The 21,388-nt window shown below is 34.0% G+C and overlaps 1 pseudogene; it reads right to left on the bottom strand.

Annotated features, from left to right (window-relative positions):
• Window positions 1–214: 214 nt before the first annotated feature.
• On the bottom strand, window positions 215–16,244 carry LOC107855005 (annotated as a pseudogene).
• Window positions 16,245–21,388: the final 5,144 nt, after the last annotated feature.

The following is a 21,388-nucleotide window of genomic DNA, read 5'->3' as shown; positions in this document are numbered from 1 at the left end:
TACTACTTTAAAAATATGCTACTTAATATAATAAATAAATAATACTTGATAGTAAATTAGTAATATATTAAAATTAAGTATTTAATTTAAACTAGAAATTCAATTTAAATCATTAAATGAAAAAAATTACAAAGTAAGGAGTGAATGAATGTTATATTTTATTGATTGCAAAATGCAAAATAATTCAAAATTTATAATGTACATGAATGAAAAATCTACAAAGTTTTCATCATTTTTTCCAACTCATCCATGTTAACATTAACAAGAACTTGCATAGAATAGTCAAAATCAATGGAGGCAAAACCATGCATTGGACTTGATTGTGCCGAGTTCTCCCTTGAAGTCATAATTCTTCAAGATTTTGTTCGTCTTTCGGCTCCACCTCCATTCTTTGATTTGTTCGTTCCACTCTAATCCAATCTCTAAGGCAAACTAGAACATTCATAGCATTGCTTACCAATGAGTGTCGGTTGTCTCCAAGCTGTTGTCGTCCCTGACTAAAAGCGCCCTCTGATGCAATGGTTGGCATTGGAATATTCAATATATCTCTAGCTAATCTTGAAAGCACAGGATATTATGTTTCATTATTCTTCCACCAATCCAATGCATTGATCCGTCGTCTACGATCCTCTATCGGCGTTCGAAGATAATACTTAAACTCTTCCCAAGAAGCTGTTGTGTAATTTCCCTCCTCAAAACTATTTCAAACATTTAAATCATAAAAGTAATCAGGAAAAACACTATGTGTCAGCCTTTTAGAAGATGATGGCTCCTCGAGAGGATGAGGAACGACAGTTGGAGTGATATTTGTCGGTACAACTAAATCAAGTAAATCAGCATAATGGTTATATAATTTATCTATGTAAATGTTTGCATCACTCATAGCCGTATACAAATCTGGTTGTTCTGGTTCTTCATCATCAGAAGCATTGTCAGTATTTATCTCTAAGTTAGAATAAATAAGAGTACTAAAGTAACACATAGTAGTATTTTTCATACATGAATTTAGTATAGCATCAACTAAGTAAATAAGGGAATTGGGAAAAGATATTTCTTAAATTTTGCAAATATAGCACCAACAACTTCTTTGTAACCTTCTTTATTCTTATATTCATTGAGAAAAGCAGAAATATCGGTTATATATGCTAGAGTATTACAAATAGTAGGATAATAAGCACTGAAAAATTCAACCGTAGCTATATAAAATTTTTTAAAAAAATTAACAAGATCATCAATTACAGCCCAATCAGAATCATGTAGCATACATTCAATCGAATCAGTAAATGAACCACAATGTTGGTTAAAAGTTAGTGTAATAGGAACTCTATAAGCATGACAAGTTTTTAAATAATCATACGTAACATTTCATCTAGTATCATATTCTTCAGGCATCAATATCGGTCTAAGTCCATTTTCTTGACATTTAACTTTAAATTCTCTAATTCTTTTTCTTCGATTATTTCCTTGAATAAAGCCAACAGCAAGCCGAATTTTTTCAATATAAAGCTTAAAAAACTTAAGACCATCTCTTACAATTAAATTATATATATGACAAGCACAGTTAACATGAAATATTTTAGGTAACGGCAGAGAGAGCTTAGCTTTTAACTTTGTAATAGCAATTTCGTTGTTAGAAGCATTATCAAAAACAATATATAAGACTTTTTTTGCAACACCATAAAATTCTGCAACTTTACTAATCGAATCAACAATAAATTCTCCAGTATATCTACGATCTTCATCATACAAAAAAGCAAGAATACGTTTTTGCATAACATAATTACTATCTATCCAGTGACAAGTAATGGTTAAATAATCATTTTTATTAACATCACGACCAAGATCAGAAGTTAGAGTCATTCTACATTGAATATTTTTTAACTATGTAGATAAATAAAAAACATATTATGAATGAAGTCTAAAAATATCGGTCCGACAAGTACTTCTAGGAATATCATTAACATTGGACTATAAATTGCTTGAATATAATGAATAAACGCATCCGAAGAAGGAAAACTGAAAGGAAAACAACCCACAACTACCATTTTTGCTATTCCTTCCCAGTCCCTATATTTATTATAATTCTTAATTACCTAACCTGTTGCTGGATCCATTCTAGTTTGTGTTGACCCACTAACAGCCTCACCACTTTTTGCAATAAATAACTCTCTTTTGTGATTATCATTTATATGTCTCATTAACGTACCCGTACCCCCTTACTTGCCTCCACTTTTATGCTTATATACTTGTTGACAAATATTGCATTGCACCTCAGTATCTCCTATACGTGTAAAAAATTGTCATGCAATACTAGTTGTTCTATGAGCTCTTAGGGCACGGGGAGGACAGGGAGGTCGATTAATCGATTCAGATCTAACGTTAGCATTTTCTATTGCGGGTGTCTCACCAATATTTTCATCATCTTTATCTAAATCAACCGCATCTTTTTCATTTTCTTCTTCTATACCATAATTTTCCTGAGCTTCTACTTAATCCATATCGTGAGCACCTACACCTACTTCTTCCTCAAAAGGTTGACTAAGCGATACCGGAGGTACATGGGTATATCTACTACTTGAACTACCTCTACCGCTAGTAATTTTCTTTTTACTACCAGTACCATTTTTGGGACAATTGTTTTGACACTTTTATTGGCGAGGTTTCTTAATTTATCCATAATATAAATCAAACTAAAAAAATTAAAATAGACAAATATAATAAAATTAAATATTCAATAATTAATACACTAATTAAAAATTAAAAGTAAGAGATGGAACGACAATACCAAATTTTGGAAGTATCCAAAAGTTGCGACTTTAGAAACTTCCACTCGTACTTTATAATCGCAAAATTAAAAAATTAAATTGAGCACTTTAGGAAATATATAGAATATTTGAGAATTGAGATTTGAGAGAGAAAGAGATTTGAGAGAATGAAAATTGTGTGAAAAATGATTTGAAAGTGTAGGGTATTTATATGATTTTTTTTGGGTTTTAAAAAATATTTTAAATAAATTATTTTTTTAATGTAAAGGGCCAAATAGCCTTTTTTGGGTCCAAACGGCCATATAGCCGTTGGGTCCAATGACTATAGTGGCCCAGTGGTCAAAATTCAATTTTTAATTAAAAAAAATTGGGCTGGTTAACTTGCGGGCCTGGACCGGGTTGGGTTCGAGTTGAGTTAACCAAGCCCAAAAAAAATTAGTCCAGCCCAGGACCCGAAATCCTACAGTCCGGGGGATGATCGGGGTGGGTCAAATCGGATCGGGTCTTGTATATGGGCTGGTTCGGGCAGGGTCAACCCGGCTCGATTGACACCTGTACATTGCATCAATGTATAAAGGCCTACCTAATGTATAAGTATATTTTATAAATTAAGGAGAGAGAAAGCTAATGGAATTATATGTAAATACTTTTAAGAAGGGATTTATGTGGTTTATACCAAATTTAATTGCTTGATGCTTCAGCCGGCCCTGTCCATAATATGCTACTAGATTATCAGTTGGTACATTAAAAAGTCGTGATACAAATTATTTTTTTAAAAATTAAGATTGGACAAGTAAAAGTTGACAAAGGAGTACTTGTCTATTTTGGATCAATTATTTTTAGTAAGCATGACATCTAAAATTAATCAGGGAAGTAATAACTATTGCTATAACAGATTACGCGAGCAATTAAGATAACATGACGGATTACAATACAGAATAAACTCATAATTTAAGATCTTGCTAATTTCTAAATCACTTTTTCCCACTATTTATGTTGGAACTTTGAAGTTTTGAATATGAATGAAACAAGTTAAATTTGATTCAAACACTTGATGATAAGGGAAATCAAGTTGACTTGAAAAAGGAGTTCTATGTGAAGAACGAGTTTCACTTCTAAGCATATCCTTAAGATTTCAATGTGTGGAAGGAGAAAGATTCTGAAAATTGAAGAATTCAAAAGAGTTGGAGTTTTATTACAACACTAAGGAGACAAGAGTTGGAATTGAAGAAGGAGTTTCACTTGAAGTGGAACTCTATGCAATGAGAGTTCTAATTAAAGTAGGAGTTTGAAATAACGAATGACTCTTTGGAGAGTTGTGCTTAAATAGAAGATGCAGCAGCCAAAATAATTCACGCACTTAAAAAAAAAAAAAAAAAGCTCAATCGACAGATTGACTTCACGAAGTGCTACTCAATCACTGAATAAACACGTTGAAGAACCTGGTCCTTGGTACAGAATCCAGCTAAGAGTTTTAGCGTTGATTTTTAGAGTTGTTCATTGTGTTTGAGCTATTCATGTAATATTAGTTTAGTATGTTATAAATTGAATTAGGAGCTAGTTTTCGAGTTGGGGAAAACTCAGAGACTTTGGGAACACATACCTTGGGAGGTGTGTGTAGTTAGGAATTGGAGTTTATAATTCCTAGTTGTTGAGTTATAGGGATTAGAGTTTATAATTCCTAGTTGTTGAGTTATAGGAATTGGAGTTTATAATTCCTATTTGTTGGTTACAAGAGTTTGTAATTAGTCGTTGTTGAGGCTCAAAGTTTTTTAGTGAAGTTGGGGTTAAATCCTGTAGAGGTGAAGGTCGTGGTTTTTTACACCTTTTGAGCCGGGTGTTTTCCACGTAAAAATCATTGTGTTCTTTACTTTCTGTTTACTGCTTTCTTGAAACACGTCAGTGGAACACGTCAGGCAACACGTTCTATCGATAAACAAAAGTTAGGCGAAAATAAAAAAAATTAGTAGGGCATGAATTTTTAACTAGTGGTATCAGAGCGGGTTATCTTGTGAAGGCTAACACCTTAAGATAAGATCCAAGATGAATTCTATGTCACCTACTGGATACTATGAAGGACAAGACTTCAATAGGCCTCCGTTGTTCAAGGGACAAGACTTCAATAGGCCTCCGTTGTTCAAGGGACAATACTACTTAGGATGGAAAGAAAGGATAAAAGATTTCCTTCAGGTTGTGGACTATGAACTATGGAATATAATTATCGATGGACCTCAATATCCCATGAAGAAGGATGTTGAAAAGAAGGAAGTATTAAAGGACAAGAACGAGTATGATGAGGCTGACTTTAAGATGCTTGGAAAGAATGCTAAAGCCAAGTATATTCTTACTTGTGGACTTGGAATAGATGAATACAATAGGATCTCAGGTTGTACCTCCGCAAAACAAATTTGGGATACTTTTGTGGATAAATATGAGAAGAATATGGAGAACTTCAAAAAGAACGAGGGAACCAAGGATAAGTCACCAGTATTAAAGGTGTCTGACAAAGAAGAATCAGATATGGATGATAAAAAGTTTGTCAAGAACTTTAAAAAACAATTTAAGAAAGACAAGCGTCAGAACAAGAAAGGAATAAGTAGAAGATGTTGTTCCAATGATAAGTCTCACGGTGGTTGCTTCAAGTTTGAGAAGATAGATCACACGATCAAAGATTGTCCAGTCTGGGAAATAGAATGGAGAAAGGAAATGGCTGAAAAGGAATTGAAAGAAAAAATAAAAAGAGGGAAGAATATACAATGGTAGCAGCTTGGGGATTTGACTCAGATGATGATGAAGTTGATGAAGTAGTACTCATGGCTCTTGGAGATTCAGACTTGGAAGAAGAAGATGATTCTTCAGAGGTAAGTATACTTGAACTTAAAGAAAAGTTACATTTGTTTTCTAAAACAAAACTTATTTCATTAATGAGTGCACTAATTGATGACTTCCAAGAATCAACTTCTGATAGGGATGAGCTGTTCAACAGTCTTGCAAGCATCAAATTTGATTTTATTGATTTAGAAGCTTGCAAGAACATTGTCGAACAATAAAATTGCACTCTCAAGAAACAGGTTGAGAAACTTAATTCTTCAAATAATGATCTTAAGTCTGAAGTTTTAAAATTGACACTCTCTGAAAAGGAAAAAAAGGGCATGAGTAAAGATCAAGAAAATGCTGAACTTGAGCTAGTTAGATACAAACAAGAATGTCATGATCTAACTGAAAAAATGAATAATTTGAGTCAAGAAGTTTCTAAACTAAAACTTGATCTTGAAAGGGCAAATAGATGGACAAACTCCTCAAGAATTGTTCACAAATTAGGGGAAAGAAATTACAGTGAAAAGGCAGGATTAGGATTCCACAAAAATTTTGATGTTCCTAAAGATTTATGTTATAATTGTGGTAACCTTGGACATCCAACCACTGAATGTTCAGTTGCTGCCAAAAGCAGATCTAGCAGTCTAAATCTAGCAAATAAACTATCTCAGACCAAGAAAAGGATAAGTAAACCTGGTCAGAGAAACAGGTCACGTAACCTGTTGCCTGCATAGGCTAGAAGAAATCTAATTCATCCATTTACTCATAAGAAAAGACCCAAGCTTGTCTGGGTGCCTAAATTTAACTCCTAATTTGTTTTGCAGGTGAGAGTGAAAGGAGGCAAGCACAATTTTGTACATGGATAAGGCTTGCTCAAGGCATAAGACTAGAAAAAAATAAAGTTTCTTTCACTCACCACATTTAAAGAGAGAATGGATCATTTGAAAGATAACCAGATTTGTAGTGCTCGTGTATGGGGAAAGCAAGGGAGGTTTAAACAAAATAAAAAAAGAGGATGACTGTGAAACTGATGTGCATGCACAGGAACATATTGTTCCACCTGGTTCAACTATTGTACAGACTGAGGGCATATTGACAGGGGGAACATGTTGTACCACCTGGTTCAACTGTTGTATAGACTGAGGGCATATTGACAAGAGGAATAAAAAAATCAAGAAATTGATGCATTAATAACACCAACACAAGCTGATGATAATTTTGTTGGTAATTCATAAGAATTGGTGTTGTCACAAGAATCTTGAGATATCTCATGGGAATCAATGGCTTAAGACTATGGTATTTAAATGAAAGTAATTTCACTCTTGAGGGATATAAAGATGTTGATTATGTGGATTACTTAATTGACTGAAAATGCACCACTATCACTAAGTAGATAGCATTTTAAAAGAATAGGTTAGACTTGGGGATGATTAAAATTGCATGAACTCTCCTCAATGATTGACTAGAATAATCATTTTTCTTTTTTATCTTATTAGCTAAAAAGTTATTCTATTCATTCTTACACATTTAGTTGTGTCTCCCAATTCCAGATTTTTGACTTTTCTAACCTAATTTTGTATTAGATTGTGCAGAAAAATAGGTACAAGAAAGCAATTGTGACTACAAAGTTTTTCTTATCAGGTATGTTCTACACTAACATAAGCATAGGTTGTCTAAGTTGAAATAGTTGAGCACACCTGTTCAATTCCATACAGTTCATCCTCTCATTGTCTAATAAAGCTAATGAATTGGTTGACCAAACTTTCTTTGATTCTCTGCAAATGGTTGTGCACAAATGTTTTAATTCTATACCAGAAATTTCTTTCTTCTCTCTCAACCAAAATATTAGCTTTTGGATCATGTATTTGCCAAAGTTGATCATCAATCACATGCAGCATATGTTTCTGAAGAATGAAAAGGGACATGTTCTCCCTTTTAGTTCCTAATTGGCTATTTTGGGGACTTCTCAGTCTTAGTTTGGTTTGACTTATATAAAAAAAATAATGGATATTCTTGAACAAATGAATCATGTTGCTCTACCTGTTTCAATAAGGGAGGATAATACTCATTTAAAAAAAAAAGAGGATTTAGCTAACAAAAATCTAAACTAGAAGCTGCATAAGACAGTTATGAAGTGTAATAAAAGATTTGTAAGGCGAGGATCATGACTTTGAATCTTGACCTTGATTGATGGAGGGTTGAAAATGTTGAAGACATTCACCAATTGACACAGTTGATATCACCTCTTCCACCTTTCTCATCAGCTCTTCACTAATTGTTTCCTTAGCCATGTCCCATTTTTATACCGTATTCTTTTTTGATTAATGCTCAGTTGTTTTTTCCTGTTCAATACTAGCTTAGGTTTAATGAGGAACATGCTCTAACAGTTAAATGGAATGGTTATCTTTGCTAAATTGACTCATATTTTTGCTCTCTTTAATACATTACTATGTTGGCTAAAGTCTTTGTCTGATTGTTTTGGTGATTGCCTCAGTGGTCATGAATAGATAACAAATCACTTTGGCTAGTATATTATTGCATTGAAATGATTTTCGATGATGCCAAAAGGGGGAAGATAAGAGGGTTATGCAATATTTATAACCCATTGACTAACTTGTTTCATTCTAGTATTTTAAACTTTAGTGTCAACAGGTGAAGATGTTTGAATGCAAAAAGACAAAAGGTTTGTCATCATCAAAAAGGGGCAATTTATTGGAACCTTGAAGTTTTGATGAATGACAATATGAATGAAACAAGTTGAATTTGATTTAAACATTTGATGATAAGGGAAAACAAGTTGAGTTGAAAAAGGAGTTCTATGTGAAGAACGAGTTTCACTTCTAAGCATATCCTGAAGAGTCCAATGTGTGGAAGGAGAAAGATTCTGAAAATTGAAGAATTCAAAAGAGTTGGAGTTAAGGAGACAAGAGTTGGAATTGAAGAAGGAGTTTCACTTGAAGTGGAACTCTATGCAATGAGAGTTCTAATTAAAGTAGGAGTTTGAAATAAAGAATGACTCTTTGGAGAGTTGTGCTTAAATAGAAGATGCAGCAGCCAAAATAATTCACGCACTTACAAAAAAAAACAAAAAGCTCAATCGACAGATTGACTTCACGAAGTGCTACTCAATCACTGAATAAACACGTTAAAGAACCTGGTCCTCGGTACAGAATCCAGCTAAGAGTTTTAGCATTGATTTTTAGAGTTGTTCATTGTGTTTGAGCTATTCATGTAATATTAGTTTTAGTGTGTTATAAATTGAATTAGGAGCTAGTCTTCGAGTTGGGGAAAGCTCAGAGACTTTGGGAACACATACCTTGGGAGGTGTGTGTAGTTAGGAAGTGGAGTTTATAATTCCTAGTTGTTGAGTTATAGGGATTAGAGTTTATAATTCCTAGTTGTTGAGTTATAGGAATTGGAGTTTATAATTCCTATATGTTGGTTACAAGAGTTTTGTAATCAGTCGTTGTTGAGGCTCAGAGTTTTTTAGTGAAGTTGGGGTTAAATCCTGTAGAGGTGTAGGTCATGGTTTTTTACACCTTTTGAGCCGGGTGTTTTCTACGTAAAAATCATTATGTTCTTTACTTTCTGTTTACTGCTTCCTTGAAACACGTCAGGCAACACGTTCCATCTATAATCCAAAGTTAGGCGAAAATAAAAAAAATCAGTAAGGCACGAATTTTTAACAATTTGCATATGAGAGCATCCTGTGCAATTGTTCTTGAGCTACACAGTTTATGTTATTTCTCATTGTTTTTTTTACCTCAATGTTTGCGTTCCCGCTTGACACTTGTAAAGGCTATCGTATTTTCTAACTGCCTTACTTTGTTATGCAGCTCTTCGTTGGTATCAGAAGAATCCTAACCAGAAAAAGGCAAAAAGAAAATGAAGTAGGGAGAGTCACATAAAAAGGGCAACCAGGTGCACAAAAGTTGCCGCTATGCAGGAGGATTCAGGAAAGGACCGGACCATAAGGGTCTATTATATACACAGCCGTACCCTGCATTTCTACAAGAGATTGTTTTCATGGTTTGAACGCGTGACCTCTTGGTCAGATGGTAGCAGCGTTACCAGTTACGCCGAGCTCCCCTCCAAAGTAGGGAAAGTCACATAGCATGCATAAAGCTGAGAGGAAAAGCAAAAGGGGAGTGACAAAGTAGTAAGAGCAAAAACATAACTTTACCTTTAATTTGCTAGTCAAATTCTCAACTTCCTTATCCCGTCGTCTTCTTTCTTCAAAAAGCATGTTAGCTAAATTGTCGTGATTGTTGTTCAAGTCTGATATCAAACTTTGTGCTGCCTTAAGCTGATAGTATGCACAATTAGACAGTTAAAGACAGTGTGATGTGAGGGCGAAAGACATCTAAGATCAATCATCACTTACTTGGCCTTCTAAATTCTTATTCTTGTCTTTTTCATACTGCAAATCACGTAAAGCCTGTTGTAATCTGCGGGAAGAAAACATATGACGATCCACATGAGCTTTTATTTTTTAATCAATCATCAATTGTTACAATGAGTATTCACTGACCTATTCTTAGTACTGTGATTCTCTTCCCTCAAGTTGGACTCAGTATCTTCCCTCTGTTCACAACAAAAATGAGGAGCGAAATTTAGAGATTGGAAATCCTAGTGACCGTCGACCAATTTTACTGGTCAATTGATCATCCGTTACGAAGTAATTCATCCAACAAACTTTAAAAAGAATGGCATGATCTGGGAGTAGTAGATAATGAATGAATAAGAGAAAAGGAGTATAGTGGAAAAGAAAAAGAATTGTTAGGTAATGAACTAGTTGTACAATGGTGTATTTGTATTACCTTCGCAACCAAATTTGTTGGAACTTGACCAGTTTGCCTGCTTGATGATAATTCTCTCCACATTGTCTGATTTGTTGCTTGTATCGAAGAATGAACTTGTCCCATCTTGTATTCTCCTCCGGTTGATCTCGATTTGGATTTGTCATGACCAGTTGTATGGACATTGGGGGACGACCACAAACAGGACTTGTGTTTAGCTGGGGTATTTGCTTCTTTCTCAAGAGAGACGCTATTCTTTATATTGCGGCGCTTAGCATAACCAATTTTTTGGCAATTTTCAGACCTGTAAAAGAAATATCCTCTATGAAAAAACTTCGTAAATGAAGCAAACTTATAAAGTTGAAGAGGGAATCAGTTGCATACCAATACTTCTTCTGCATAGCTTGTAAACGTGCCTCGAGTCTAGCAAGCACAATCGTGCGCTCAAAACCCTGTTTATCATGAGCTGGTTTAACAAAATTGGCTTCCAAGACACCTGTATCCACAAAGAAAGCAGAAAGTGAAAAGAACATCAATCAAAAGCCCAAATAAGACATCATATCAATGAAACACTGTACCTATTGCGCCACGGCCATCACTTCCAGCAGCATTCCACACCCTCCAAAAAGGCTGACCAAAAAGGAATACATCAGAAGCTAAGCAGAGCAATCAAAAAGAATACTGCACATATTAACTAAACTTAAAAGTATTGATTATGCAGAAGATGGTAACTTCAGATGCTAATATCAGACCAAGATTTGCACCTGTGGGACTCTCGAGGAATTTATCTGTTCTGACAACAATAGTGTGGTGGTTATGGCCTATTAAATATTATGTTTTTATCCAGACCTACACTTGTGGATGATTCTTAAAACTGAATACTAGTACAGATACACTGTGACAGGCTGAAGCATTTCATAAAGGTAAATGTCAAGAACGATAAAATTTGTCACTTAGATCAGAATTCTACTGACTGAAAGAACTACATATGATAACTCCCCTGACATATATAAATAGTGGATTTATCAAGGACTATTACAGCCAGTGATACTGAAATTTTACATACACAAGTATTAAATAAAATATTACGATGCGTTAAGGGAAAGCTAACCTTAATTAGCCGGTTCTTGTGATAAACGTTGAAACCTTGAATATCAATGTGATGTTCTGCATCCTTCACAAAACCAATAGTTACCAGAGAGACCGCCTATTATTAGAAAATTAGTAATTGTCAAAAATACTTCTAAAATATCTAAACTCAAACTTGAAACTTTAGAAGAAAAAAAAAGCGGTTACATTTGGATCTTTGGATGCTTCATCATCAATGGGTTGTGGTCTGTATGTAATCTCCTCGCATTCCATCATATCATCAACCAAATTATGATGCTCAACATCTTTCCCCCGCAAAATGATTCAAAATCCAGGAGCAAGCCTCAAGTACAAAATTGAAGCATAACTCTGAAAACAATGATCAAGATACAAATAAAACTTAGTTTTAGGCGATTTTGTTATGCTTTTCCCTACACCTTGTTAAAGTATCCAACCAAATAGAATGGAATGCATAACATATTAATCATATTTACCCTTAAAGAATGTTGATAAGTTAGAAAATGCCTGGAGTTGGGATATATTTTTGCCTTCTCGATCTTCTTTTCATCTCGATTAACACCTTTGATTTGAATGTCCTGAAGAATATGAAAGCATTGTCCAGATAAGAAACCGATGATAGGAAATGGCATATGCAATTCATGAAAAGAAGAATACTTGTGGATCGGTGTCAAAATCAAGTTCGGTGGCTCTTTTTTCATCCTCCCAGAGATTGTATATGATAATTCGTGTTCCTTGATCATTTAATATTTCAAACTACAACAAAGAAGAAGAATGACGTTAGGAACATAACTAAGGAAAGGAAACAATGTAAATTTTATGACAATGGAGAATTTGTACTCTATTTTCATCTTTCAACACTAAATGACGAGCAAATAGGAAATACCTGCTGGAAGAGATCGTCTTCACTTTCGTACGGAGACCATTGTACTATCGTGTTTGAATTTCTTTTCCAATCATCAGCTGAAGAACAAACCAACATTTCCCAAGTTTCTTCTCTCTTCACAAAATCAATCTTCACATTGCCAAATACAAAGACCATACTAAACAATTTATGTGGCATTCTTACAACTAAATGATGGCTTACAAAATACAGATCCTCTTTACAACAATATGATCATCATAGTAGCCAGGACGTCATACCATAGGAGCAATGATATCTTCTTTTCCTGTGCTCCTTAAAAATGTATATGACAACATTCCAACGCTTTGTGCTGTGCTACATAAAATAAAAATAATACATTTCGTCTATAATTGTGATGCTAGTCAATCACTAGGAAGAGAACAATATAAGAAACTAGCAAGTAAAAGTTACTAGCACCATATAAGTACCTTATTCCGTCCCTTCCCTGACAACGCGAGAATACAATCACATCTGCTCCGAGTCTCATACTACTTGTCTTGAAACCATTTCCATCTTGCAAAACATTTACACAATAATTAGGCCATTGTTGCATACTGAAAAACAGTTGCACTCCAAGAACAAAGATGGTTTGGTTGTTGCAACATATATAAACTTACATTGGCCAATAGTATTTGCTAATTTGCTTTTTGCAGAATATCCAAGAGACATGCACTGGTGCATTTTGTCAGGAGTCATTCCACCACCATTATCTGTAGTCCAATTTGCGAAAGAATTAACTCATGATTTGGACAAGAAAGATATGCCTATCAGCTAGCGAGCAGAGATTTCATGACAGATTGATCATGTATCGGATCCACAACTATGGTCTCTAGAACAAGAAATTGTAAGAATCCAGAAAACCAAAGACTCAAAAAATGTTATGCAAGGAAAGTGGTTGAATATACCTTCAACTAATATCATTTTACCCTTCTCTTTCATGTTGTCCAGCACATCTACACTGACATAGGAAGCTCCATTGCAAACCTGAAAGAAAAATATTTAAAGGAAGGGAGTGATTAAGGTAGTTGAAGGAAGGAGAACAGAGAAGGAAATAAAGGAACAACAAACTGCAGGACGTGTACCTCGTCCACAGCATTGTCCAGAAGCTCAGCAAAAGCTGGTGCAGAGAACGTGATCACGAAAACATCAACAAAGAGAAATCTTCCACTAATATATATCTGGGAGAAATGGAGTTGAGGTACCAGAAAATAAGAAAACAGATCAAGCTTTCCAACAAACTTTACCTCCCAAGGCCCATTTATGACTGGTAGCATTTGAATGCAAGAATCTTGGGTGAACTCTCACATGATCCATGCCATCTGCACATATCAATGAAATCAAAGTAAATGAAGGGTGCTCTTCTTTTCTTTTTTCGTGATAAGAAATTGGTAATTAATAGCAGTAACCAAGTAGTCAACAATTCAATTGTTAGAGATTAGAGAGTATATGTGTCTCACTTTGGTTATGTAAGAATTTTCAAAGGGTTTATAGTTGAAGGGGAGTCTTGGAGTAACTGGTAAAGTTGTTGCCATGTGACCAGGAGGTCATGGGTTCAAGCCTTGGAAACAGCCTTTGGCAGAAATGCAAGGTAAGGCTGCGTACAATACACCCTTGTGGTGGGGCCCTTCCCTAGACACCGCGCATAATGGTAGCTTTAGTACACCGAGCTGCCCTTTATAGTTGTCTGAGTTACTCTACTCATGCATAAAGGTTTTAGTACTGATGTTTATATTCTTTACAAGATATTAGAGCTAACTTTTGACAAAACAATTCTCACCCTCATACGTAAGCATTTGTGACAATGTGTTAACGTAAATCCCATTTAAGAGAATGAGTATTTTATCACAAAATACGGCATATTAAGGAGTTTATACATGTTACTCCACCTATTGTCTTATTGTTTTGAGTTGGATGCTAAAATTCTTTTACATGGTACTGAAGATAGTTCAGTGTTAAGCTGAGTTTCTTCTCTCTCAACTCTTCACATTATCAATCCACTTTAGCATCTTTATCTCATTTAGCTCATCGAGCCCTCAACTTTGAATCAAACACATTTCTTAGCTTATTAAGCTTTATCTAGATCTCTACTTCTGAATTATCCTAAAACTATGAAAAATATTTTATGCTCTCGACCTCACCTTTAGCAATTCAAGGCTACTTTCTCTCCTTTACAATCAAACTTGTTTCGCCAAGAAAAGAACTTCAAGTTGACATCTAAACCTTAAAAACCAATAAACAAATTACATACGAGTGGTATCAAAGAATATACTTATTCAACATTGATATATAGTATAAGAGTTTTCAACAATAACAAGTGCACCTCAATCCCAAGCAAGTTTTATTTAGCTATATACAAATCTCAGCTGATCGTGTCGTTCCATTTAAGCTCATTTCAATCCAATATTATGCAATATAAAAACAGAAGTACTAGAAGCTATCAATATTTTCTAATGACATATAAATTGTTAACAGGAATTAAAGGCTCCAATATATGAGTAAAACTGAATCCCAACTAATTGGTGTCACATATACAAATCATTTTCTTTCTGTGTGCCCTATTTCTCGCTACATTTACATGGATTTTAAGAGATTATTGAGACAACTTTCTTTCATGTGATTTTAGTTCTCCCTGAATTTGGTTTAATACAATAAGTAGCATCACGAGGGGGAATGTGCTACTAATAATCTGTCAAACTCATCCACTACACTCTAAATTTCATCTCAAATTCAATTCATTCATGTGGCTACATTGCTATATCGTGCAATGACTTCAAGTAGGACATCAATTAGATTCAATTATATGACACTGTAGATAGTAATTGCTTTTTTGTTACTATATATGTTTTAATCTATCAATAGTTCTACAAGTCCGAAAGTAATATATGGATCTTTAGTGCATGCTTTTGGTTTATCTATAATAGGCTGTTACAATTTTTGTTTGAATAAGATTATGTCAGTAACACAGAGTTATGATTTCGGGTTCATTTTCCTGTGATAACTTTCTTGTTAGTGTCCAAAAGTTGTTTCCTTTACTGCAAATTCAAACCTAACAAATTGAATAACAAGGAAGAAGGAAATAGGGAAAGGCTTACAATACTTCATGCAAGAGTTTTATCAATGCAACGTTTCAAACTTTACCAATATAACGTCTTTAATTAGCATCCATCAGTTTCAATTAGACGACAAATTCTCTACTTCAAGTTTGAAGTTGAAATAATGGATGGGATTGTGAAAACAGGCAAGGAGAACATGTGTGGCGGAGCCACCTTTATTCAATGACTGGTTGAAAGATTACTCTTATACAGATAGCTACAAGAAACTGTATATATACAGCTTGAATTCTTTTGCTTCCGTATTAGTAATAGTACTCTTGTAGTTGTTGTCCTTTGATTTCTTCTGTTTTTGTACGTTGATTGGCGTTGATTGCCTACTATTTTATGTAGTTATTGTAAATTAGCAAAGAATATTCAAACATTACCTGCATGACCAGCAGCATAACCACCATCAATGCCTTCATAATCACCAGCCTTCCAAAACTGCTTAGTAGATGAAGCAATCACTTTTTCAGAAGCCACTACCAATTCATTATTCCTTACAACTTCACCAAGAGACCGGTTCCACACCGAGCGCTCTTCAGGCGGCAGTGGATCAAGAAATCCCATTGGTAAAGCCATTTCAACTTTCATCTTCTTCAATGGACTCCCTTCTACATCATCGTCATCATCATCACTATCATCATAAAAACAAACGCGAAAAATGACTTCCTCCGTTACTTACACAAACCATAGCTTTGTTCTGATGATCAATATCCTCGACGTCAATAATTTCTTCCTTGATAGGTTGAGTACTCATGCCGTAAAAAAATATTACCAATCAAGAACTAGGGTTTTTTTTTTTTGTGTGTGTGTGTGGAATATTGACTGTTGAGGAAAGTATTTTGATGAAGTAATTTGTGTTGCGGAACAAATTATGAAAGAGCAGGTTATGCGACAGTTTTTTCCTTATTTATGTCAAAAATCTTAAACCGTCTCCTACGTTGTTTAGTAGTACTAAGTAGACTTTTTTAGAGTTACAAAAGAAGTTGGTGCCAATGCGTGGAATTCCATGCCATGATGGACATTTTAATTAAATAAAATATTTTTTTTTGGAACCCCAAAAATCAGTAATTTCTGGCACAACTTTGTCCTTCTGGTGAATGGTTTATAACCACACTGGATGACAAAGAGGCAGATGAAGGTTGGATTCGATCTCAGGTCTTCCACATGAAAGACCATCTCCCAACCACTCAACCATGCCCTTGTGGGCAATAATATAAAATTGAAAAAATAGTTATTTTTTCATATGTATAGTTGTTTTTTGATAAATTATACTTTGTCACACTAAAATATTAAAGTAAAAGTCCGTTTGGGATTGTTGTTACAAAACTGTTTATTTGAGAAACATTTTTAGAAAATAGCTTTTCATGAAAAGTGCTTTTGAAAAAAAATAATCTGTATTTAGTAAATTCATTTGAAAAGTGATTTTGATAAACATATTGTGTTTGGATAATTTTTTTCAAGGAGTATTTTTTTGAGACAAATGACTAAAAAAGACATGTATCAATAGATTTTTACTACTAAAATCAATTTAAAGATAAAATTTATTCTAAATATCTATTATAATATTTTTAATTAGAATATTATTTTTAATTAAAAATACATACTTTAAAATTTTTAATTAATATTTATATCCATAAATACATTAAAAAATTAAATAATAATATATTACTTAAATAATTTAAATATTACTTAAAAACATCAAACAAAAATAAATATAAAATTTATTCCATAAATTAAATCACTCTATGAAAAGATTAACGATAAAAATAATTAGTCCTTCATACACCACAAAAATTCTCAATGGTTTCATTCCAAATTTTATCAGGCAATGTCTCCATACTAGTAGAAGATCTGTCTTGTATTTCTGAAGGTATACCAGAAGGCTCATCTCCTTCTTCGATCTCTGTGATGATGTCTTCGTTAGCGTAATAGTAAAGGGTCTTTATTAGTAGTAGAGCATTGTCGTATGAAATTACATATAGCTATAGTAATTGTAACAAGATGAACTTAAGTGTCAAATTTAAAAGATGACATTGAGCGTAGGAGAGCAAATATTTGTTATTTGTTATCTTTTCTTTTTGTATACATTTTTACTGTGACAAAATTTACTAAAAATAAGCAATCATCATAATCGTATATGTACACTACATGATAACAAATATGTCACTTTTCATGAATTATTTATTTAAAATTAAATATTCAAATTTTTTTTTACAAGTGCTGTCAAAATACAATCTTGTAACGTAATTCATCTGTCATTTGTTATCATTAATAACAAAAAATAAAAAGTTATACATTCCCCGATCGTCATCATCAATAGTATTTTTAAATTTATTTAAAGAAAATAAGTGAAAATAAAATAATAATATACAATCATAAAATAAAATAAAGATTGACGTAAATATGAAGTATAAAATTTTAAAATCAAACTTTAATCAAACTAATAAGGTTTGTTGATTAATTAATATAAGGGATATGTGTGTGTGTGATAGAGATGTTTTTGTCATGAAAAAAATAATTTTTCGCTTTTGCTTTTTTTGAAAAGCAAAAATTTTTTGTTTCTTCCCAGAAATAGAAAAACTGCTTTTGTTTCATTTTAAAAATACTTTTGCAAGTTTACCAAACAACCTTATTTTAAAAAAAAAAAAATCTTTTCCTCAAAATAATTGTTTTTTAGAAATAAGTAATCTCAAATAGGCACAAAACTATTTAAAAAATAGTAATTAAAAACTTAAAAGAACCTTTTTATATGATACAATCTGAATAACCTACGGGTTGCTAGAGAGGATGCTTACGGGTCAAGTGACACTTGATGACTTCTTGACGGCTATTAAAAGGCGTCTATTAGATGATTATGATGATCAAGGAGGCTCAAGTGATGGGGCTAGAAAGCCCCCAGAAGAGGAAATGCACCCCATCTACTTTGGAGGTGCGCCCAACCCGCTCTAGTGCCGCTAGAGCGGGTCAAAACAGCCCACTATACCCTTGGGGTGCGCCCCATATGCTCTACAAATTCTCAAGCATGTGCTTAATGGGCTTTTATGTTTAGTCTTTCCTAAATGGGTCACTTTGGGCTCATATGATGTAATAACTTAGCCTAGACTATAAATAAGACTTCTCTTTTATTTATAGGTAGCTATTGATGATTAATGAATGTAAACACTTGTGAAAGTGTGAGACAAGCTTGGATTAGCTTATGGAAATTGTGAAATCACTTGTGTTGATTTTTCATTTAGAAACGTGGGTTACTCTAGAATTCAATTCCCTTGAGGTCTACATAGGAGACTAGGTTCTTTGTTTGACGTTGAATAGAGGGTTAGGGGTTTGATACACCTTTAGTTTATTATTCATTCATCCATTGTGTCTATCTATTATTTGTTCTCTATCTATCTTTACCTTTTAATTTCGTATCGTAGTTTAGTTTTTGATTCGGTACTTTGTTTGTATATCATTTGGTATTAGAGTCGAGCTTGATTTCGTTCCTGCGAAGTCAATCTTGAGTTTATTATCTTGAAAATCTACGAAAAAAGAAGTGTCAAAATTGAAAATTTCAAAAAAGTACTATTCATGTTTTTAGCCCTAGGTCAAAATTTAAGTATTTAATTTTATATTTTTCTTGTATTTCTAGTGTTAGATTTGTGTTCTCTAACACTATAGGAGTCTAGGTTTTAAATTTGAGCCAAATTGGAGTCAAATTGAGTGAGATACCATTGTTGAAAGCTTTAACTTAAAGAAAGTAAAGAGGAACGAAAATATGGAAAATTGACTGAAAATTTGGGGAAAATGACATTGGGTATAAGTTTAGCACGTTGAAAAGTGCTTACATTCAAGATTTCAACTCATTCCGAGCTAAGGAGCAAAAGTTGGAAATTTTGGTGTTCTTGAAGAAATTGTTGTCTTCAAGAAGAATTTTCAGCTATAATTTGTTGTTTGATCCTAAAAAGATTAAAGAAAAAGTGTACAAAAGTGTTGGTACAAAACATCTTTTGAAGATCCAAAAGAATATTCCAAAGAGAGGACAAAAAGGGGGACTATTTGGAAGTACAAGTGGTACAATGTAAGCTATTTTTTTGGCTGATCTGCCTTTGAAGTGCCCTTGAGGTGCGCCCAAGGTGCTGCTGCACCTCAAAATAGTAGTTGACCCTCTAAGCTGCGTCCAAGCTGCCTTGTAAATATGCCACGCCTGTTAGAGAAAGTTGGCCAACGCAGATCACCTCCTCCCAATGAAAATTAAGGCCCAAACATAAATTTCAAGCCTTGAAACTCAATTCAACACTTCAATTACTCATTTTACTCAAGGTTTGATTTTTTTGTTACAATTTCTTGATTCCTAATCTCTTATTTTGATTCTTAAACTACTCATCAGCTAGTAATTCATCTACTAAGTTGATTGATTAGTTCTTGAGTCCTTTTCTTTCATCGTCCTATTTCTTTCTAGCTTTTCTCCTTTTCAATTCATTGTTAGTTCTTGATTCAAGTTCGTACATAATTTTTACTTGAGTCTTTCAAACAAGAATCTATTCCGACCTCAAGCCACAATTGGTACCAAGAATTTTCATTGGAGTATAAACGACTTATCAACGGTTGCGATGCTTATTGAGAGATAAACTAAAGGTGTGAACTTTGAGAGCTTGTGAGGTTGATTTCTTAACTTTAACTTTTTTGTTTCTTTTAGCATTTATTTGTTAGGTACAATGGCTATGGAAGGAGAAACTTTGCAACCATGGATAACTACTCGACAAGTGCTATTTTAGCGGCCCTTGAAACTATCAACCGTAAAATTAATTCTATGGATGCTAAGATAAATTCACTTGGTGGGAGGATATATAACATAATAGATCGTCTAAAATTCCCTAACTCCACCCTTCCCTATCCACCAAACTTTCAAGCTTCCTTGAATGGACATACTCAGAATACCTTCCCTAAACTATCTCAAACTCCACTAAACCAAGGTCAACCTAATCAAGTTGGGGATGAAGGGGAAGAGAAAGTTAAGAATGGGGAGAAGAACTTGGCTAAAAAGGGAGAGTTGTGTGATCCAAGGGTTGAATTGAATGAGGGAGACATGGAACACTAAGTTGTAGAACTTGTCAAACCTAAGCCTTTATTACATGCTAACCATGGAACTAGCATTTTGCCTAGTGCTAATACTTCTATCTTACAGGTTCATGAGCTAATGCTTGCAAAGGAGGAATTAAAGAAGTCCTCTCATGAGCATAAGTTTGAAGGCCTAGATAAGTTCTTATTCAAGGACTTCAAGGTTGATAAAGGCTTGACTCAAAGGAGGACCCTAATCAATCTCCTATGGGTTGATGGGTACTTTATGATAAGGAGTGAAACATCTAATTCCATGGATCGAAGGAAGGAGTTACCTACCAAAGGAATTCATACAAAGAGGCAAAAGGATCAAGCCTATTGGTCAAAGTTAATACATGGAAGGAAAGGTCCTTGTAAAGCACCTACGGAGGACAAGAGAACAAATTCAAGGTGTTGCTTCCATGGTATATACCTACCCCCTCCTATTCCTAGTGATCCTTGGAGATATAATGATATTTTCCTTATATTGAATAGACTCTTGAAATTTATTAATATCATGTTACACAATGAGAGTATTAGTGTCTTCACAATTTTTTTATGGTGTTTGCCTTTGGTGCTTGAATTTGTGGGCCTTACAATTTTAATGCCCAATCTATTTATTGCCTTAAGAAGAGTCCTTGGTGTGTACTTGATGTACAACATTGGTTTCCTAATTCTTGTTACACTTATGTGGTTGGACAAGTTGAACTAATAGTAAGGACTCTTAGGAGCATGCTAAGTGCCATGAAAAGATGTCACCCAACTTCGTGGGTATACCTTTTGGCTTGGATTAAATCAGCTTATCATAGATTCTCTAATTCA

Source organism: Capsicum annuum, unplaced genomic scaffold, assembly GCF_002878395.1.
Source record: "Capsicum annuum cultivar UCD-10X-F1 unplaced genomic scaffold, UCD10Xv1.1 ctg5038, whole genome shotgun sequence".
NCBI lineage: Eukaryota > Viridiplantae > Streptophyta > Magnoliopsida > Solanales > Solanaceae > Capsicum > Capsicum annuum.
This window is presented reverse-complemented; position numbering and strand designations above follow the sequence as displayed.